Source organism: Lissotriton vulgaris, chromosome 5 (genome assembly GCF_964263255.1).
Source record: "Lissotriton vulgaris chromosome 5, aLisVul1.2, whole genome shotgun sequence".
Classification (NCBI taxonomy): Eukaryota; Metazoa; Chordata; class Amphibia; order Caudata; family Salamandridae; genus Lissotriton; species Lissotriton vulgaris.
In genome coordinates, this window is record NC_141693.1 from 1149138420 (window position 1) to 1149153192 (window position 14773).

The following is a 14773-nucleotide window of genomic DNA, read 5'->3' on the forward strand; positions in this document are numbered from 1 at the left end:
ATGCTCAAACAAAATCTATTTTTTTAAAAAGCTATACAATTTATTAAAAACTTAATTGCACAAGATAACTATAAAAATCAATTTAAAAACATATATAACGCAGGAATACACAAGTATGAACACAGTTTGAAACACAAATTAAAAACCACCTAATGTGGACGTGGAGAAAATTAATCTAGAAAGACACTCCTATCTGTCTTTTTCATTTCATTTCGGAACATAGTTTGGCAACAACAAGAGGAATATTATTCCTTTAGATTGAATTCATTGTTGGCAACGCCGAATATGACTTGTAGGTTTGCGTCGACGCGTTTCGGAAGCAACAACTGATAAAGGCTTCCTTCCTCAGGACAGTTTCTATTTTTATTCTCCACACATGAAGATGTCAGACCTAATGTATAAAGATACAATGCAGTGCAACTGTTACAACACCATATGAGTTCCTATGAAACAACCACATATTTTCACCTTGCTTTATCTATTGTTCGTTTACCCATAGGGTTGGTTTCCAAAGCATTTCATATAGTTATGAGTATGGACAATATATTCCTCCATTAGGAGGAATATATTGTCCAGCGTTTACCCATAGGGTTGGTTTCCAAAGCATTTCATATAGTTATGAGTATGGACAATATATTCCTCCATTAGGAGGAATATATTGTCCATACTCATAACTATATGAAATGCTTTGGAAACCAACCCTATGGGTAAACGAACAATAGATAAAGCAAGGTGAAAATATGTGGTTGTTTCATAGGAACTCATATGGTGTTGTAACAGTTGCACTGCATTGTATCTTTATACATTAGGTCTGACATCTTCATGTGTGGAGAATAAAAATAGAAACTGTCCTGAGGAAGGAAGCCTTTATCAGTTGTTGCTTCCGAAACGCGTCGACGCAAACCTACAAGTCATATTCGGCGTTGCCAACAATGAATTCAATCTAAAGGAATAATATTCCTCTTGTTGTTGCCAAACTATGTTCCGAAATGAAATGAAAAAGACAGATAGGAGTGTCTTTCTAGATTAATTTTCTCCACGTCCACATTAAGTGGTTTTTAATTTGTGTTTCAAACTGTGTTCATACTTGTGTATTCCTGCGTTATATATGTTTTTAAATTGATTTTTATAGTTATCTTGTGCAATTAAGTTTTTAATAAATTGTATACCTTTTTAAAAAAATAGATTTTGTTTGAGCATATTCCTTTTTGGTAAGTGTTCTCCAGGTCCACATAATGTATGGTGTGAGTGATGGTTGTCAAGTGTGAGTCCTGATTTAGGAGCAGGAAACAATATACCCCATCGGGAAAACTCTTTTGTTTTACTTTTAAGTATATTGGTGCTCTATTTCCCGTTGGGTCATCAAGAGCCCCTCTCTTTCTTTTATACCTATACTGTTTATGCATGCTACAGGATTATGCATGTCCCTTAACACAACTTATTTTTGTGGAATAATGTAGAAGTTGGCACCTGCACAAGCAGGCAATCACTAAGTTTGTCCTTTCTTTGCCTAGAGAGAATTTCTCTCTTTCAATTTTAGTTCACATCGGTTAGGTATTAAAGTGATTACCCTACACCTTATCATCTTCATTTACTCAGACCACCTGGTTACGAATGCAGTCGCTCAATGCAATGTAAAAATATGCATTTTGAGGTTCCCAGCATTACTTTCCTAGGTTTGAAGACTGCCAGAAAAGGTATCAGAATACATCATAACGACAGTAAAAGCAGTTCTGAAATGGTCAACTCTGCGAATGGTCAATGCGTTGTTCAATTAACAAATACGGGAGCAAAATTCTCTTGGGTGAGAAACAGGAACACGTCTTTCAACAATTTAAGGACACCTATACATCTGCACCAATTTTAAGACATCCAATGTAACTTCTTTACTTCGAAGTTGGAACAGATGCTTTCTTAAGTGCAATTTAAGCTGAATTATCTCAATAAAATCCGGAGAGGGATGAACTGCATCTGGTAGCTTACTATTCTTAAAGCTTTCCAGAAACTGTGAAGAACTATACCATCCATGACATGTATAGTCCTGGCTATCAAGGAGCCTTTTCCGCACTGGAAACATATTTTAGGAGGAGTCAATTATAAGATCACTGAAAAGCCTGACCATAAACATGAACTCCATCTTAAGACCATGAAATGCACCCAGCTACCATGCTGGATGAACTTGACTCTTTCCCCTACTTGGTTACAACATAACTTAACCCCTCCCCTGCTGGTGACGGAACCGCTCCGTCATCAGCCGCGGTCGCGCTGTGCTGATGACAAAGCGGTTCCGTCACGCCCCGCTCGGCACGCCTGCGCAGCACGCACGGATTCCACGCCTGCGTTGAACGTTCCATTAGGCGGGCGAGGCCGTGACGGAACCGCTCCGTCATGAGCACAGCGCGACCGCAGCTGGTGACGGAGCGGTTCCGACACCAGCGTGGGCGCGCCGCGCTGCCCCTCCGCCCCCTTAGCGCTGCGGCGGAATAGCCGCCGCAGCGAAGGGGTTAAAGACATGGAAATAGACATGCAAAGGCTTACTCCATTGCTCTGCAGCCTCTGAGGTAACTGACAGGGCTCATTGCATTCTTACAAATTACCTTTTTATAGCTTGTTAAAAACACTCATCTGGAAGTTGAGAAACAACAGTGGATACAGCAGGAACCACATGAAAGTTCTCTCCAAAACAGATTACATCAGGGTGAAAACATTGTCCTTGCAAAAAGATGCAGTCCACTAGCTGACACACCTGCTGCTGGCTGTAGCAAATGTCCAGGACAAAGAAAGATGTACAATTTAATTAGTTAAGATTTTTCCGTGCTCGATCTAAAGACCTCAATCAAGAAATACAATCAAAGATGATCAGTATGCGGTCAAGCCAGGTCATCTCATCCAGCTGAATCCAGGGAGTAGGAACCTCTTCCACCTTCACAACAATCTTTTTGAATGATCTCTATGGATTTGTATTAGGTGTGCTATCAAATGGTACCTTTTTGTGCAAAATCTTGCAATAGTTTGACAGCATAAATCTAAACCCACTGTCAGCAATAGCCCATCATCTTCGTAAGAGTGCATACATGGGAGATGGTAACGGTGCAGGGCAGCTTACGGATAGTCTTAATTTTGTCTGCAGATAAGTGTTGCTATCCCACTGAGACTACAGGTCCATCTCTCCCCTACCCTTCTCAGTGAAAGTAACGGAGACGATTGTCAAGCTCCAGCTCACGAACTTTATCGAAGCCAACTCCATCCTCAACTCCTCCCAGTCTGGATTCCGCAGCACGGAGACAGCCCTCCAAGCTACCACAGATGATATCTGCACACTCTTCGACCAGGGCCAAATGGCTGCCCTCATCCTACTAGACCTCTAAACAGCCTTCACCACTGTGTCCCACCTCACACTCACCACCAGACTTCACGACGCCGGCATACAGGGAACCCCCTTGACTGGATCCGCTCCTTTATCACCGGCCGAACCCAAAGAATCAGACTCCTGCCCTTCCTCTCTGAACCCACAGAGATCAGTTGTGGAGTACGCCAAGGATCGCCTCTCAGCCCCACGCTCTTCAACATCCACATGGCCCCCCTCGCCAACATCTTCAGACAGCATGGACTCAGTATAGAATCCTATGCCGATGACACTCTGCTCATCCTCTCCCTCACCAAGGAACCCGACACCACCAGGCTTAGGTTCCTGGAAGGAATTAAAGGAATTGCCTCCTGGATGAGCAGCAGCTGCCTGAAGCTCAACTCGGACAAGACAGAAGTCCTCATCTTCGGACCCACCCCCTCCGCATGGGACAATACCTGGTGGTGCATTGCCCTCAGCATCCCCCCACACCCACAGACCACACCCACAACCTCAGCATCATACTTAACTAATCTCTCAGCATGACCTGACAGATCAACACTGTCTCCTCCACATGCTTCAACACCCTCTGCATGCTCTGCAAGACCTTCAAAGGGATCCCACCCCCAATCCAGAAAGACAGTCACCCACGCACTCATAAACAGCATACTGGACTATGGAAATGCCCTCTACGCTGGAATGAACAAATCCCTGCTTCGAAAACTCCCTACCATAACGGAACATCACCGCCGGACTCATCCTTGTATTCCCACGACAGGGCCACATCACCCAGCACCTACGAGACCTCAACTGTCTCCTCGTCGAGAAGAGAGTGACCTTCAAGCTACTCACTCACGCCTACTAATCCCTCCATGACACCAGGCCCTAGTACCTCAATGAAAGAGTCTTTATCTATACATCCAAGAGAAGCCTCTGCTCTGCCGACCACGCCCTAGCCAAAACACCTCACATCCGCAGAGCCAGAACAGGTGGAAGATCCTACTCCTACAACGCGGCAAAGACCTGGAACGAACTCCCGCTCAGCGCCAGGTGTTCCTCCACTCGGCTTGCCTTCAGGAAGGGCCTCCAGACCTGTAGATGTTGCTGTACGATCTCCGTCCCCCCATTCCCTTGAGACCCTCACAGGTGAGTAGGGCACTTCACAAATCCCTGATTGATTGATGTTATGGCCTAGTTATCAAACATGCGGTAAGCAAAATTGTAGTTTGTTTTTAGAAGCCTTGTGCCCCTTCTTATCTAATTCAGTGAGTAGACTCAAAGAGTCAAACTTGCATTGGTTTTCTAAACTAGAAGCAACTAACAAGTCATCAACATGTTGATCCAGTGTAGATCCTCCCAGAAAGACAAGGGAGATCAGATCCTTTAGAGCCTGTTAGACAATAGAAGGTGATCCCCTATATCTTTGTGGTAATCTACACCACGTGATTTGTCTCCTAAAAATGTGGAGGCAAAGGGGTATTGACTTTCAGGATATATCTGGATAGAGAAAAAAGTTTACAACAGAGAATTATGTAGTGGGTGCTTGTATACATGAAAGAATGATGGCAGGTTTAAGTGTGACAGGACAGGTTGGCAATATAGCAGTATTGTTTGCACAGACAAAAACAACATGCTTCTTTGCCAGTTTTTTTGAATGAGCAAAATAGGAGTGTTCTAAACACTCACAACACTAGAATTCCTTGTTTCAGCAGAGCAGCAATGGCAGGGCATATCCTAGTCTCTGCTTCTGGACATAAATGATAGTGGGGAATGTGAGGGATACTTTTCTTGGGATTTACCTTTGTCTTTCCTGCTTGCACTGGATCTGCTTTACTCCCCCGGCATGCCCATTGGTTGGTACTGCTTCATCACTGTGTGCATCATATGGCACACACCAAGCATCTCCTGCTGGGATGGGGAAATTCAGGGTAAATAAGGAAGCTACTTGTTTGTGCTGAAAAGTCCAGTTTAACTAATAGGTGCAGAGGGCTTCACTGCAATCCCTTTCAAAAAGAAATATGACAATGACTTCAACTGCTGGACCAACCATGTGTATTTAGCCAAGAATGGCTACCTCTGGACAGGTAATGCCCTGAACCTTAAACACAGTGCTGCCAGAGTAGATAGAGAATGTTGCCTCTCTTTGCAGTGGATTTTACCATTCGTCCTTCTGAAATGCTCTACACCACATTGGCATGACTGTATATAAAGTGCAAAATAGGAGAAATCTTTGCTCACATTTGCACTCCTCACTGTCCTTTACCTTAATATCCCCTTGCTTGTCTCCCCTGTATCAAGGTCAAGTTCTAGCTGCCTGCTAAATTCAAAGTCTCTAGAAGGAACTAAGTCAGGCTCTTCTTTTGACATCTTGCAGGCTAAATACCTAAACATTTTCCTCTTCCAATGCATATTATGAATATATTTTTTCATTTTGAAGGGGTATCACACTCTTCAACGAGCCAATAATCCAAACTAGACGATTCCTCAATGTCTATAGATATGTAAACTCAAATGGAGTCTAGTGGACTGTGAACTTTGAAATCATATTAAATTTGAACCGTGTCCGGTTTTCTAGATGCATTTATACCCTTTCCCTAGCTGCTCTCTCTCTCGGCACAATGGCCTACGGCTCAAGACGAAAGCGCTTACTGCCAATGCCGAACTACAATAAATACGTCAAGCCTGGTGTTCGCATATGGGAGGCACACCAGTCGAGTGCAATATCTTCTCCAAGACAGCCAGCGGTCGAAGTGTCTAATAAAATATACCTGGTGCCACTCATTTCACGAAGAGCGGCAAGAGTGAGACTGCGATCGGCAGTAATAAAGAGCCAAACTGCACTTGCATTCCTGTAAGTTGGAATCTCATACTAGGGACTGTGTGCACATCCCTGCTCGCTCCCGCAGCAATACTTCATCAGAGTTAATTTGTAAGGAAAGGTGGGACATGCACCAACCATCAGCCATTAGCATACTTCCGTTTTCAAATAACACACACAAATGCCCATCCTAATTAAAGGAGGAGTCAGACCCCACAAAGCACATACAACAGATCACCAGCATAAGCTCTGTTTAGGCTCGACCTAAAAAGTGTTTTCATTAACACCTTAGATTATAACACTTCATAATAAGGTATTTATTAGAAGTGATAATTTTAAAACATGAACTTTGTAATGTGTATGCCACCCACATCCTAACAACAATGTCATTAGTGAATCGAGAGGCATGTCATTTGTTAGAAGCACCCTCTAAATTGTTATTATACCTGGGACAAGATTATAGTTTATTAAATCACAGGCTAGGAAAGGTTTTGTATGACACACATCCTAAATTCATGCAATTCAAGGTGCTCTCACATGAGGTAATTAAAGAAAGGAAGGTAAAGTGAAATAATACAACTGCTAAAACGGGCATACCGTTTGGTCAAGCAAGGATGCCAGGATTAATCCTAGGATTTCTGGTTTCACATGGTGGAATTCAGCCACTAGATAAGTATCTCACTATTTATATCAAAAGGTAATGCTCTCTTTCATTCTTGGTGCATGAGGTCAGAGTGTGGGTGGCAGACAGAAAGCACTTGAAGGCTCAGTTTGTTGTCCACACCATGCACATGCTTCGCTTCCCCCAACACCCACCTTATCTCACCGGACCTTCACAATGCAGCCTTCGACATGCGACAGACCATACTTTTTGGCCCCTGGGGAAATGTTTGCAAGTATATATGGTATGGGCCAAGCGGAGGATGAGGCATTAGAGTATTGTCTTCTCTCCCACCTCCGCCAAAGATGTTGATGGCTGCAGCCCTTGCCTCTCTTCCACCATGGTCTTATAGGGTACAGACCAGCATTGCTGAGGGTAAAAAGTCTGGACTGACCAGACTGGTAGAACCGGGTCCAGACTTTTCACCCTCAGCAATGTTTAGTTTGTAAAAAAAAAAGTTCCAGGCCTTTCTTAGGAGGCTACTGCAGCTTTCACCCCTTATTGCCCCTGTCAGCACTGCCAAAGCTAGTACTAATACAACTGCTAATCACACTGGTTCAAGTGTGAGAATTCAGACCTCCCCAGGCCACCCAAAGCTATGAGAATTGCATGGGTGGCAGTCACTATTAACGTGTAGTATATTTTGAATTATCAAACACTCAGGTGTTGAACTGTCAAAAATACTGGTGTTGAGAATTATGTCTTGGTGCTGAGCGCCAGCAAATACTAACTCAAATTAAGCACTGAGTCGCTCAGTAATTTCAGGTCCAGAATCACCAACCACTCGTAGTATAGCACAGCAGTGTTGCCTCTCGGGGAGCCCCCTTCATCATAAGCTTAATAATGGCCTAAGAATAAAGCAGCCCTAATTGAAATTAATGTTATTCTTCCATTTGTAATAAAATAATCACTGCTGAGAAATGTTGGTACTCGCCCATTTAACAAGTAGAGCACTGTCACTGGGAAATGCTAGTGCTATGCCATTAAATGCACTGCATCTCTGCTGAAAAGTGCTTTTCCTATGACCTTTATATTTTTAGCAAACATGCAAAACTGTGCTTTGGTTCCCGAACTCTCCCTGGCAACAGGGTGGATGACAGATGCTTAGGAGGGTAAAACGGGTGAAGGGGCAGCTGTGAGTCCCTGGTCACTTATTCATGGTACTCTCTTCCGAGACCACCAAAAAGTAATGTGGGTGAAAATGCCCTACCTCTTTATTCATTAAATGAAGTGATCAGCCAAAGATCACACACTCTGGTTAAATCAGGATTACAACGAAGGTGAGCGTTTTTTTTTTGCAGTTTTTATATAGCGTGAACTTGACCAATGTCCTGGAGGGCTTTATATGAACACCAGTTATATTACACAAGGACACATTTATTTTTGTAGACACTGGGAGATTAAGGGATTGCCAGAATCACAGGATGTTAGCATCGCTACCGAGACTCGAACCTGGTTCCCCAGCTTCAAAGTCGGCTGCTCTGGCCGTTGGGCCATATTAGCACAAAACTCATGAACTCTCACCAGGCAAGTTGCCGTTTCAGTTTGAGAGGCAATGCGACTACACCACACCAGAATCCACTACTTGGAAACATTTCACAAAACTAAACACACATGCACATTGTGTAATCAGAGTCACATGCAAATGGTTTTCACTAGAAAAACATGAGAAAGGGCAATGAATGTTAAGGCTAATTCTCTTGACTCTCCTTCTCTTCGTTTCCTGGTCACATACATGGTCTCTGGCCATTCAGAGAATGTGAGATACACTTTAGAGGTCAGAGGTCATAAAGCGAATAGGCCACGTTACAACGCATGCAATACATTGCATGCCATTACAACGCGGTTGTTACAATGAACACGTTAGTACATCGCATATCATTACAACGAAAGTCGTTACAACAACTTGCTGTACGGGGCACTGGATGTTGGAATAGTATAATTTACTATTCCAACTCAAGTCTGTGCAACAGTAGGTAAGGTGTTGGATTTAAAATCCAACACCTTCTGCCCTCTACAGCAAGTTGTTGTAACGACTTGCCTTTTAATGGTTAGCATTGTAACAACGCAGTCGTTGTAACAACCGTGTTGTAATGGCATGCGATGTATTGAATGCGATGTAAACGATGTTTCCCTATAAAGCAGTCCCTGCAGCTCCCAGGAAGAGGCTAGAAAATCACAATAGAAATATGAAATTCAGAAAACAGAAGCAATGCAAACAAATGTGTCAGTTCTAAACAAAAGAAATGGAAGGTGAAATAATCTTATCTAGGTGAACCAACTGCCCACTGATTATTTAGAGAATTCACCTCCCAAAACACACAAATATGTGCCTGCCTCCCTGCCATTCCCTGTGTTTAGGCTGTTGAATGGCATGCAGCTATTAGTCTGAGCGTGTTCAAAGCATTTATTACCGCTTAATGCAGCTCCTTTAAAACTGAGGTTTTTACTAACTACACAAGGTGGCTGCCAAGCTCGCCCTTCATTCCGTACTTATGGTCTGATTGTGGGCGAGAAATGTTTCGTTTAATTTCTGAAACCATCACAGACCACACCCAGAACATTTTGAGTATCCCGACCTGCCCCGCGCTATGAAGCACGGCTCTGCATACCGCAGACTACAGTAGCGTAGTCCACTAAAGTAAACAGTTATATAAGAAGATACAGGTATGCAAGCAGCATGTGCGTTGCTGCTCATTCCCGAGCCAGTATTCCATGGGAGTTACCTTCGGGGAAAAAAGGTGGGGTATGCACCAACCATAAGCCAAGTGCATACTATGCTTTTTGAAGGACACAGACATAAGCCAATCCAAACCGGTGGGCTGTGTCATACCCCACAATGTGCATACAACAGATCACCTGACAGCTGCACTGTCTAGGCTCGACCTAAAAATCAAATGTAATATTAAGGTAAGTGAATCTAGATTTCCATGACTGTAACCTTGCAGATTATGAAAAAGAAGAGTTGCCTACATTACCTGCCAATTACTTTTTAGATCAAGGAGAAGAGGCTAGATGACTCCAATTTGTGAAGCGCTTTGACAAAAGCCCACCAACCAACCTCTTTTTGACCTGCCTTGCTGATTTGGGCTACACTGATTGTGGCTGCTTACCAAGGCTCAGAAAGTCAAATGAGCAGTCAGTCCAGAATGTGTGTGTTGTTTATGGTACACAAAAGCAAAAAAAAAAGAAAGGAAAAGAAAAGAAAAGAAGAAAGGACTGTATGCTTTTCCATGTGACCCTATCTCCTTCGGGAAAGCTTAATATCCGTTTTTAAAACAGTAAATGTCACACTCCACAGACCTTATACAAGGATATAGTGTAAAAAAGGCTGCTTTATTAAAGACAAGTGCACATCACATATCATAAAAACCCTAAGCTTTTGGCTCACAAAACTATACCTCACAATAAATTAACTCACCTACTACTCCTTACTCCTACCCCCAACCTCTAAGTACCCCGCCCCTTAAAATCTTTACCTTGCAAATGTAAATCCTACCCTGGCATTGAACTGTTAACATTTACATCTATAACATGTATACCTACATCTATTACCATCTAGCTGTCCAAGTATCCTGCCTCTTAACTCTGTAATTTGTTGTTTTCTCCATGTTTAACTTTCTTACCACCCTCTCCCAATTGCCCTGATTCCCCTATGTTTACAACCCTCATCTTAATGTATATCTGCCATAGCAACTGAAGCTTTTAACGACCACTCAGAAAAAGCCTATCCCCTGCACCCCATTTTTCTGCCCTTCACCCCAGGATCTACACCTACCTTCGCTTCCATGCAACGTTTTCTCAAGTGCCTCCTTGATTTGAATCAAATATAGCTCTTTCCCATACTTGGATAAGTGCACCCCATCCCCTCTGAAAAAGTCTGGTACGTCATACTGTGACTTCGGATGTTCCACTCGCCCTGACCTTTCATCTCTGCAGAACGTTCACATATCCCTATTTATTTTGTGCCTGGCCTTATCAATCGCGGCGGGCCTCTGATCCCCCCTCTAGTGTCGCCTTGGTATGAATTCCGTCAGTGTGATGAAAATTCCTGTCTCCTGTTATCCAGCATGACCCTCTTAATCTTTTTATATCAGTGCCAATCCCTTACAGACTGCCAAATCATTTTCGCCCAGGTGCAAAATGAGGATATCCAGACATATGTGTCGATTAATTCAAACATCCCAACAACTCCCACCATTTCATACCACCTTTTTCATGCCATTTCACTTTAAAGAGGTGATCATCAAGTCTGAGGTTAAAATCTTTTCCCTTCTGAGGTGCATGCTTTTCTGCCCATTATATAAATGAATGTCCTACGATCCATATAGTTAATTCCATCACCTCCACCCAGCTTCTGCACCTGAACAGAACATCACATATGAGATACTTTCAATGGATGTTTTCCCCTCCTTATTTCTCCATACGCACATACCGCTTAAAGCACTCAGATGACCATCTGCCCAACTGCAAAATCCTATCCCTCCACCTCCACTCCAGCACTGCTTCTGTGGACACCCCTATCCTGAAAGAGTGTCCCATATTCAGCTTGCCCTTCTCCCAAGTTGCCCAATGCTCTCCGCAATACCCAAAGCAACTGGTGTGCCGACACCCATGTCCCATCCCTGTGGCGAAAAACTGCTCCTGACACCGCCCCATTCACTACGCGCCTGGTCTCCATCCGCCCCAGGGGCCCATTGAGCAGTCCTGGTTGATGCACTACTAAGGCCACCGGAGACCTTACTGTGGCAGTGTTGTAGCCTTTCCATGCCAACCACGGACTGGCCACCCAGGACCTTGCCCTCTTTTCCCCTCGGGTGTATCAGCAGTATATGACACACCCGAGTCCCTGCGAGTCTGACCCTGATAAAAGAAAAGGTAGGTCCAGCGTACCGTTGTTGGTTTCCCTATCTTCCCCCCTTCGTCCTGCTCCAGCACCCGAACACAACCTCCCCTTTGTAAAACACCCTGCTTCCTCCTCCTCCGCCCAGACGCCCCTGCCTCCCTGCCGCAAACTGCACCCCTGTCCCCTCCCCGCCCCCCTCCCTCCTCCTGCTGAGTGGCCTTCTCGCCTTGCCGGCCCAATTCCTTGTTCTTGCCAGAGTCGCAAGAACATCCTTTCAGGGGGCCTCACACCACTAATCATCCTTTCCCAGTCTGCAAATCCCCCCTCCCCTAAACTCCATTCTAAGGCTGCTGCTATCAGCCTAGATGCTGGGCCTTCCACGTTGGCCTGCGCTCAGTTCTTCTCATCCCTTCGTCCCTCCCCTGCTGCACTGGGTGGTCTTTGGATGCCTGTAGGACCCACCACCCGTCTTCATTCCACCTGTCCCTCATTGCATGGTGGGCCCTCTCCAACCAACCCCCTGCCGCTAGTGACACCAGGTGACACCCCCTTCCATGCCTTCTTCCCTTTCCACATCCTCCTCTACCCCCCATTGGCTGATCTTCCCTGCTGTCACCCATCAGCTCCCCATTATTTTTTCTTGCCTGCCCATGCCAACGTCTCTACTCTCTCTCTTCTGCTCTTTGGCAGAGAGCTTATTGGTGCCATTCCTCTTCTCAGGCCCCCCATTTTCCTCTGCCCCCACCCCTTCCCCATCCCTCCTCCTTGACCTCATGTTATCCCTTCTTTCCCTCCCCAACCGCCAGAGCACTCTCTCTAGGGCTCATTCCAGCAGCCCCCACTGAACCGGCTGGCCACGCTGAAAGCCGGCCTTCTTTTCCCATCATAAAGTACAACGCCGGCCAGCTTGCTGGGCCTTTACCAATGTTCCTCTAGCATTATTGAGCAGATATGGTTTTACATTTGTGAGATGGCCTCCTATCAGTGCCATACACATGATCCTAGTGCAGGGGTCTTCAATCTGTGGGGTGCGACCCCAGGGGGACCGTGGAGTCATAGATAGGGGTTCGCGCATTCCCGGTTGCACTTCTGCCTGGAACTGGAATCCAAAACACTTGTTTATTTTCACGCCCGCCCTTTCCCCACTGCTGTCTTTGAAATTACTCTGCTCTGCTCTCGCTGTTAACTGTTGCCATGCTCTGACCTCTGTTTTGGCTTGGGGAAAGCCCACATAGGCTATCCTGGGCTCTGGGGTAGGGTGGAGTTGGAGGGGGAGGGGAGGAAGGGTGGAGGCAGTCAGACTCCCACCTGGGCCACCGAGACCAATCTTTTCAAACAAAAATGGTTTTTCGAAGACAAAATTAGCTACTCTTAACAAAAGCTAAGGACCAAACCCCAGAGGTAAATGCACTATGTGCAAATGGAAATCTCTTTGTAGGTCACACTTCTGTGTGTACTTGTTTTCCTGGTAGTGTGCATGCAGGGCCAGCAACGCAACTACAGTCAAGTTACAGGGGGGCTAATAAAACATTTGAGGGGGGGGCAATTCTTCTAGCAATTAGCAGATTGACGATGCAGGTGCTCTAAGAAGGGGTGAAAGAACAACAAAGCCTTGTTAACAAGTAAATGGTCTTTTAAAGAGAAGATAGCATCGAGGTGATCCATGAGGTATGAAGAGAATTTGCTGCGATGTGGGTGAGAGGGAGCAGCGAAAGGGGAATAGAGGGAGTACTGGGCTGGGTGCCGAGGTAACATGAGAGAGGAACATTAGTTCAAGAAGGTGTGGAAGAACAAAGGAGAGATGGGAACGATGAATGGTGAGACTGGAGAAGTGTGAGATACAAATAGATAAGACAGAAATTTTAAGGGAGAGACTTTAGGTGAATGAGAAGTGCTGAGGGTTGAGAGAGGAGACTGGGCCAGGGATGCAATGAGATAAATAAGAGAGGCTGTTAGAGATGAGGGGATTGAAAAAACAGAGCAGCGAGAGATGATTAAAGGTGCAGTGAGAGGTTGAATGGAGAGAGTTCAGTCAGAAGTTGTATAAAGGGGTGAAAGAAAATGGCCTGCAAAGGGATCGAAGGATAAAGGGGATGGGGTGGGAGGAAAGAGGTGTTTGTGAACTGCTTAACTCTGCACAAGCCTGCCAGGGTTTCAAGGGTCCCGTGCTGCTCCCGGCAAGGGCCAGGTGAACTTCTAATGTGGCGACACTGCGGAGTGGAAGGCCCTTCACAAAGGATGACTAGACATCTTACTGTTGTTTATTACTGTATTTTGGTTATACACTGGTACTGGTGAGGTGAAATCTTTGCTTACTATCCCAAAATATGCTGCATCACATAGCATTATTTACATTTTCTTACCACACAACTCGATCAACCCTCCTGCATACTTTGGCCCTCTCCTGCCTCATAATTCCATTAGCCCTGCCTTTAGGGCAGGCTGGCATTGCCAAAAGGGATGGCCAGTCAGGTCAGTGTGTGGGCTTTTATTTTTTTGCTGCTTGCTGGCCTGTTGTATGGTCTGGTGGACTGTTTTTACTGTTATTTTCTGTGCTAAGACCACAAATATTGTCTGCAGCATGCACAAATGCATGCAGTTTCCCATTCCTTGCAAAACATTTATACAGCTCGGCTTTTACAAGTTTAAAACTGCCACATAATTTGGTCCTCCCTTGCCTCATAATTCCAGTAGCTCTGCCTACAGGACAGTCTGTGGGCTTTTTTGTGGCTGCTTGCTGGCCTGATTTATGGTCTGGCGGACTGTTTAAATTGTTGATTTGTCACTCACAAACCTTTGACTTGCTAAACACTGTTAAATAATATTTCCCCCTGTAAAAATGATTTTCTGTGGGAACTGGGGGCGTGTATGGTTATCGATAATGAGGTGTATCGAGTTCTAGAAATGTTTGTCAGGAGGGGGTCCTTCTGTTTGAAAATGTTGACAGGGGGGGTCTCGGCATCCAAAAGTTTGAAGACCTCTGTTCTAGTGTGTGTCATACCATTGGCATGGCATGTGTGTCTAAACAAAGCAAATGAAAAATGAATCACTTGTTTTAAAAGTGATTCCATAATTGTGAAAAGAGGGCTCAGCTCGTATTAT

At 44.8% G+C, this 14773-nt stretch overlaps 1 protein-coding gene across 4 annotated transcripts in view; it reads left to right on the forward strand.

Annotated features, from left to right (window-relative positions):
* Positions 1-14773, forward strand: part of LOC147712123 (pancreatic triacylglycerol lipase-like) — a 201179-nt gene that overhangs the window by 97662 nt on the left and 88744 nt on the right. The gene's annotated exons all lie outside the window — the stretch shown is intronic.